The following is an 8344-nucleotide window of genomic DNA, read 5'->3' as shown; positions in this document are numbered from 1 at the left end:
GGCTGGATGAACCACAAGCTACAATCAAGATTGCTGGGAGAAATATCAGTAACCTCAAATATGCAGATAATACCACTCTAATCGTAGAAAATTAAGAGAAACTAAAGTGACTCTTGCTGAGGGTGAAAGAGGAGAGTGAAAAAACTGGTTTGAAACTCAACATTCAAAAAACTAAAATCATGGCATCCAGTCCCATCAATTCATGGCAGATAGAAGGGGAGAAATTAGAAGCAGTGACAGGTTTTCTTTTCTTGGACTCCAGTATCACTGAAGATGGTGACTGTAGCCATGAAATTAAAAGATGCTTGCTTCTTGGAAGGAAAGTTATGACAAACCTAGATGGTGTGTTAAAAGCAGAGATATCACTTTGCCAACAAAGGTCCATCTAGTCAAAGCTATGATTTTTTTAGTAGTCTTGTACAGATGCGAGAGTTGGATATAAAGAAGGCTGAGCACTGAAGAATTGGAGCTTCAAATTGTGGTGCTGGAGCAGACTCTTAAGAGTTGTCTGGACTGCAAGGAGATCAAACCAGTTAATTCTAAAGGAAATAAGTCCTGAATATTCACTGGAAGGACTGATGCTGAAGCTGTAGCTCTAATACTTTGGCCACCTGATGTGAAGAACTGACTCATTGGAAAAGACCCCGATTCTGGGAAAGATTGAAGGCAAAAGGAGAAGAGGGCAGCAGCAGAAGAGATACAATAAAAGACTTAATGGAGATAAATGTGAGCAAATTCCAGGAGACGGTGGAGGATAGAAGAGCCTGAAATGCTACAGTCCTTGGGGTTGCAAAGAGTTGGACATGACTTAGCGACTGAACAGTGTACCTCAATACAAAATAAAAAGTTAAAGAAAAATGAGTCTATAGGAAAGATGGACGTGGAATTCATGTTTATAAGCAAGAGCATCACCAAGGGAAAGGGCACAGGAGCAGGTCAGGAAAGGCCTCTCTAAAACACATTTTTTTTTTTTTGAAGCTGAGACCTGAAGAATGAACAGGGGGAAGAGCCTTCTAGGAATAAAGTTACTATTTAAAGAAGGGGGTAGCATCCTACTGTATTTTATGTGATTTCTTTGTGCCTGTAAAACTCCATGCCCAACTCTGCATGGAGCTTTCTCAAGAGTAAGACACTCATGTTTTGGAGTAGTGGTGGTTTTTGATCACCTTTTTATCCTCTGCAGCAGATGCTGTTGGTGCTGGTACATCAGGCTGCTGTGGGACACCTGCAGACAGCTGCCTGACAGGCTGTGTGACCTTGGGTAGGAAAATTCCATTCTCTGGGCCTCAGTTTCCTTATATAGAAGTGGTGAGTTAGGACTAAGTGGTCTTCAGGGTCAACCTTCTTAGTGCTCTCTGAATGTATTTCATTGGATTCATGGTGGGGAAGTTCTGCTCCAAGGCCTCCCTCTGGGTCAGCCAGGGACAGGGGAAGGAAGGAGAAGTAGGATGGGACTTCATATATATTCATCAAATTGTGCTTGAAGTGCGCTGGGTATCAAGGGCTGTTCCAGGCACTGGGGATAGAGGTGAACAAGGCAGAATGTCAGTTGCCCACTCTGAGTCAGTCAAAGGACCATGAATGAAGGAAAGTTTGGAAGTTATAAAAGGAGAAAACAAGTCTATTCCTCACTTTGTTATCCAGTTGGCACCTATTGATATATGAGTGCAGGTTTTTTTTTTGTTTGTTTGCTTGTTTGTTTAAAATTAGATTACTCATTTGCTCTCTAGCAAGAAACAGAACGCTGTGGGAAAATGATATTTAGGGCAGAGATATTTTAATGAGAAAAACTTGGGACTACGGGTGCTGCCCTGGGGAGTGAGGATAGGATGAATAATTACAGCAGGGTCTGAGGGCAGCCCAAGGATGTGAATGTCTGGCTGTGGGCAGGAAGAAGGGTCAGTTCAGAGGTGGAGGAAGGGCCCTCTATCTTAGGTCTCTCAGTTTTGCCAGTGGCTTGTCCTAAAGTTACCAGTTAGGTCACAATGCTTTTTTTGTAATTGGGGGGTTGAGGTGGGGAAGGGATGAAAATAGAAATAATTTATCTTCCTAAAGCAACAGATCTGGGCATAAGCCCAGTGCTACTGAAAGGGTCCTTTTCATGATGCGTGGGCAACTCTCTCTGCTTCCTAAGTCATCAGAGAGGCGATAGGAATGACTTTCAAACATGGACTCTGTCAAGTGATGCAAAACTCCCATGATTTACAACCAGAAGAAGTTTATCTTGCTCTGGGAAAAAAGAAGACCTTGGAACCAAAGCTTCACATTTAGAAGCCAATACAAACATCTTAAAATAACGCCCCCTCCTCCCTCCTGCTCCATAATGAGAAATGGAGAGATTAAGCAAGAAGTGGAGGTCTGTGGGTAAGACCATTGCAATCACCAGTGATTGAGCTTCAAGGTCCAAGGCCTTTGTTGTGGGCATTGGAATCCTAATGATTTATAATTAACTGCAACAAGAAAACCAAATGCCATGCACTTTCCTAACAGAGCTACAAAAATAACCACATTCACAGTGTTTGTAAAATTGGAAACAAATGTTCTAAGGAACATAAATGCTCCATGCTGTCCTCCACAAGCTTTGGAGGAAGAAAAATATTGGCACTCAGTCACGACCATAAATGATGAGCCAATATCATTTGTCATGGGAAATTCATCTAGGCAAAATCAAATTGCACCATTAGCCCTCAATGACTCTGAGAAATAACCATACTGAAATGCTTCAAATTAAAATCAGTCAAGGACTGGGTCTAACATCCTTTTTCCTCTTCTCTGCTGAATTTTAGAATCTTTATCCTATGTCTTTACATGGAAGCTAGAAGGGGAAAATAATGTCTAACTGTACCCTTGTCCCTGAAATGGCTTAGACCTATGTGGTTCTTTTTTTTTTTTTTTAAATGGGTATGGAAAAGGGTAATAACCATGAAAAGTATAGAGAGACTACAAAGTATCAATAGTACAGAATAGCATGGTGACCTTACTTCACTGGTGAAGGCTGATGGGGAGGGGGGCTCTGGTGATTGGCAACTGGATTAATAACATATAACCTTAGTTTGCAAAATTTTTTTTTTAGGATATATGAATTCTTCATAAATAATCTTAGTTCTTGTGCTAAAGTGGAACATGAAAGTTTGATTATGGAATTTTACTAAGAGAAATTTTCTATCTGTAAGGACTCCTTTGATGCTATTAAACGTCAAAATCATCAGCAGAGGATAGAGGTTATGATGCTAAAACAATAATGAACTAAGTCTAGGCCTCCCTCCTTTAATTTGCACATCTCTATGAAGCAGTCTTCAGCATAATTCCCATTTTACAGGTTGGAAAATAAAGTGTCTGAAATCTTGCCAGATTTCTGTTAGCAGGAAGCAGAGCTGGGATAAGGACCCACTATTATTTGACTCAAAAGCCCAAACTCGAATTCACTCTGTACATTTCCCCCTTTAAGGTTAATGTTTTCCAAATTGTGGTTTATCAGCTCTGAGGGGCAGTAGCAAAATTTCAGATGACCTTGCCTTTCTGTCCCTAATTCTGTATGTCAGAGAGGTAGAGAATAAAACACTTTCAACTCTCCCATCTCATAATCTTGCGTCTGATTCTGTGAAATAAGTAATGTGCCTCCTCTCTGGGGACCCAATACAGTAGTATTAGCTGAGTGAGAAGAAATATAGGTAAATGAACTTTCTAATTGACTAACTTGAAGGTAGCAGGTAGAAAATGTCAACTTGAAAAGTGCCTGAGAATCAACTGTACAGACATAGTCAGTTTATATAAACTTTGAGCAATGAATATGTAAATATCCTACATATTTTCATGCTTATACACTTCTAACAGACATGGTTGTGGCCTCCTGGGAGAACTCTGGTTTAAGCCTTTCTGCAAAAGTCACCTATGAGACTGAGAATTTCCATTGTCTCTGTCCAAAACATGGATTAATTGAAGAAATTCTCACTCCAGGTTTTTTTTTCCTTCAGAGAATTTAATTCTTCCAATGGGAAATTTTTTTTTTTAATGCCCTAAACCAATCTGAACTTTAGGAACTTGAACCTTGCATTGTAGCTGCCTCTAAGGAATGTAATTTATTCAAGCTGTTAAACTGTTGAGAACACAATAAATAGGACATTTTTATAGTGTTCAGTATATGAAGCTAAAGCATATTCGGCTGTGGTGTGTATGTTTATTTGCTCACGTTTAATAACTAGTTAAACATTTCAAATCTCTTTGGATTTATGCAGGGTTATTTATTACGAGGCTCCTGAACTTTTTAGAGGCAACAGTCTTCCGGTGATCTTTATCAGGTTGTTCTCCTACTTGGCTGCTTGTTTGGTTCTTTCTTTTTTCCTTCTCTTTCCTCCTTTCTCTTTTTTCTTTAAAAAAAAAAAAAAAAAAGCTTAGTCTTAACAGGGAAATAAAATGTCAACTACATCAGGAAAAATATCCAATGGTAAAATTTACAAATGGGAGTACAATTGGAAAGCAACACCAATGTTAAGCAGCCAGGTTTTATTATTTTTTCTCTCTCTCTGCTAATTAGGCTGCACGTTTTAAATCTTAAACATGTGCAGAGTTGTGAGGGATCTGGCATGTAGAGAAGGGCTTAATTCCAGCAGCTCTTGATAGCTGAGTGTTCAGTGTTGCAATGCTCACAATAGACACCATCAACAACTCATATTTTTGGATGCCTTTTGCACAAACGATTGTATGGAAGGAAGAATCAGAGAAATTTAGAGCCTGCCTGAATTCCCAGTTGTTTCCATTTTTTTTTTTTTTTTTTTTAAGGTCAGAAAACAAAGAGGATCTTACCTGGAAGCCTGATATATAAAGCAGGTAACCTTGAGTGGCTGTGTATGTGAATGTGGGTGCATGCGTGCCTCCCATTCATTCCTCTGTTAGGACAGAGCATTTGTCAGCTGGCAGCAAGTACACAAAATTCTTAGGATTACAGTTTGAAAGTTACAGATCTTAGACCACCTCTTCTATTCAGAGAAAACCCAAGTTCCAGAAAGCTGCACTGAGTGGTTCAAGGTCACACCACTAGAAAGAGGTGGCAGGGGCACTTGAATGAGATCTTGTTTCTGAGCACCCTGCTGTTTTTTTTTTTTTTCCCACCTGTTACATTTATTATACATTCTTTTACTTCACATTCTCATGTATATTTTAACAAATAAGTTCACATTTGCCTTTCTGTTAGCTTCTTTGGAAGCCACACATTTCAATTTTATTTTCTACTTTGTCTAAAGAAGGACTGAAAAGGTACTGTTTGTATGCTTGTGTAATCTCTTGTCTGTTTATTTTTAGTTTTGTGGAGATTCAGTTGACATATAACTACCCTTTCTTTTTCCATGCATTGTTTCATGAAATGTGGAGAAATTACCCATGTTTGCTAGTGAGAAATTCAGTGAGATATATGTGCAAAGTTAATGTGTACGTGAGGCTAAGTTTAGATACTTTGTAAAGGCTCATTAAGGTGATCTTTAAAACTATGTATATTGCTGTCAAATTTGGAATAAAAGAAATAACTGCAAAAGATTGGTGTAGCAATGTTGTAAAAACCAAGAAGCATTCTTTGTAAATGTCTTCAAGCTGTCAGCACTATTTAAGGGAACCTAAACTGGAGATTGGAGACATCACATTATGAGTTTAGTTTATGAAAAAAAAGAAAATGACCAGTTCCAACCAACAGGCCTATTCTCAGTGAATGAGAATATATGAATGAATGAATAATATACATTTATATGTGTAAAGTTAAAAAATTGTTATCTAAATACTATTATTTGCAGTTATTTATCATTAACTGGCTTAAAAAAATTGTTTGGTCAACTACCAGTCTCAAGTGTATGAAAATGAAGACCTTTTTCTTTAACATAACCCTGCTATATGCCCATATTCAGTGATACCAATGTAAATTTTCTAGCCACTTGAATTATAATTTCTCAAAGTTAACAACATATTGCTTCAAACCCAGAATATGTACTTTCCTGCTGGATTCTAGTATATAATATGCTATATTTATTAAACAAAGCAATATTATCCTCTGTAATTACAACTTAGAGTTACTTTTAACTCCTATGTGATATTAATAATATGATTAAAAGATTTTCCCTTGGAAAATCTCTATGCAAAATATTCAGAATATCTCTGCAACTCCTGTGCCAGCAAATATGGTAGTTTCTGCCTTCACAGAACTCACTATTGAAAATCTCTTCTTATATTATCACCATTTGTTTGGAATTTTGTGTTTTCTTTGTCAAGAAGAGAAATTTATTATGTGTATATATGGATGGTTTTTGAGTTGTCTTGGGTTTCCCACCAAGCAAACACCTGAGGTTTGGGCAAGTGTGAATCTAGTAGGAGATGGAGTAGGCTGGAAGCATAGGTTGTCCAAAATTCAAGAAATCAAGTTGCTAGCAAGAGTAGCAGAACAGAGCCTCATACTCTACCCTGTTTAATCCCTTCACTTAGATGATATTGAGGCTCCTAGGTCTTATTTCTTTAGGCAGAATGGAATCAAGGGATGCTAGGCTAGGCAAATTCTTCCCACGATTAAGGCAGGGGCAGAGATGCTAGAATTTCCTTACTGCCTCCAACTTAAGTCACCTTTGCAATGGACTGACCAATACTACAGAGCCAAAGCATTGATTTGTAGGTAGGATTTGGTTCATTTTCTTAAACTGTCTTTTTTTTTTTGAACATGAACATGTTAGTTGCTCAGTTGTGTCTGACTCTTTGCAACTCCATGGATTGTAGTCTGCCAGGCTCCTCTGTCCATGGGATTCTCCAGTCAAGAATACTGGAGTGGGTTGCCATTTTCTTCTCTTGAGCATCTTCCCGACCCAGGAATCAAACCTGGGTCTCCTGAATTGCAGGCAGATTATTTACCGCTGAGCCACCTGGGAAACCCTAAAACTGAACTATGCAAGGACAGGTAGGCTTCAGGGCTTGGGTGCTCCAGTCTCTAGTCCTTTGTTGAAAGTTCTGCAGCATGCTGGTAATAGCCAAGTTGTCCCGGCAATCATACATACTTCTCCAGGCCTTTGAGAACATGTAGATTTCAGCAAGGATGCCCAAAACCACACACTTTTCCACTTCCTCTGTTACCCTTGCAAATAGAATGAAAGTTCATCCTAGTCAAAATGAATTGGTAGAGCATGGCCTTAAACATCTCATAAGTTCTAAGAAGCCACCCTCCACACTAACAATAAATACCACTTTTTTTCCCTATCATCTCAGGCCTATATTTTTGTTATTAAAAAAATCATTGCCTCTCTGATTTTAAACAAAGCATTTTGGTTTTCTTCAAATGTGGAAAAATCTTGCTTTAACTAGATTATCGCCTTCATGGAAATTACTTCATTTTTTTGATTCTAAGATACATTTTCTCCCACATTTGAACATTCCTGAAGTGCTGAATTAGTGTACAATGTATGTGCTTTATGTGATGTTTCACTTTTATTGAAAAGTTGTTATTAAATTGATGATTCATGGCAAAAGGATGACATTGTAGAATGAGGAGAATACTGTAAACTTTTCAGTTAATTTCTAGTTTTGAATCTGAATTTGTGTAACCGCAAGATCATGGTGGGGATGACAGAAGAGAAAGAAATGTGAAGAGATGGACAGATTCTTGAACTGGGAGAAATACTATGCTAGAGAAACTTTGCTGTCTTATTTTTACTTGGGATTATGGTTTTGACCTCCATTCAGGGGCCTTTCACTGGGCATTTCCCCCTTTGACTGGAGTGGGAAAATTTGGACCTGCTTTATCAATACTATTAAAAGCCATTTATTTACTGTCTGCCTTATAACATTACAAAGAGATATAGAGCACAGCCTTTGAACCTCAAGATATGTTGATTATGGGAAACAGAGGTTTTTGTGGCTTCACTGGTGGGGAAAGTTTTCCATTAAATGTTATTTTTGGTAGCATCTTTATTATAAAATAATTCAGAAACCATATGCAATTCAGTTACTTAAAGTATATAATTTAATGGATTTTAGTATATCCCTCTAGTTGGGTAAACATCACCACAGTCAACTTTAGAACATATTCATCACCCCCCAAAAGTTCCATACTCTTTAGGAGTCATATCTCATCCCTCCCATCTTCCTCAACTCTAGACACCACTATTCCATTTACATTAAAAAAAAAAAAGATTTATTTATTTTTGACTGTGCTGCATCTTTGTTGCTATGTGCGGGCTTTCTCTAGCTGTGGTGGCTGGGGACTACTCTCTAGTTGCGATGCATGGACTTCTCATTGTGGTGGCTTCTCTCGTTATGGAGCATGGGCTGTACGGTGTGCAGGCTTCAGTAGTTGTGGCACATGGCCTTAGTTGCCCCGCAG

This window comes from Cervus canadensis, chromosome 4 (assembly GCF_019320065.1).
Source record: "Cervus canadensis isolate Bull #8, Minnesota chromosome 4, ASM1932006v1, whole genome shotgun sequence".
Lineage (NCBI taxonomy): Eukaryota > Metazoa > Chordata > Mammalia > Artiodactyla > Cervidae > Cervus > Cervus canadensis.
This window is presented reverse-complemented; position numbering follows the sequence as displayed.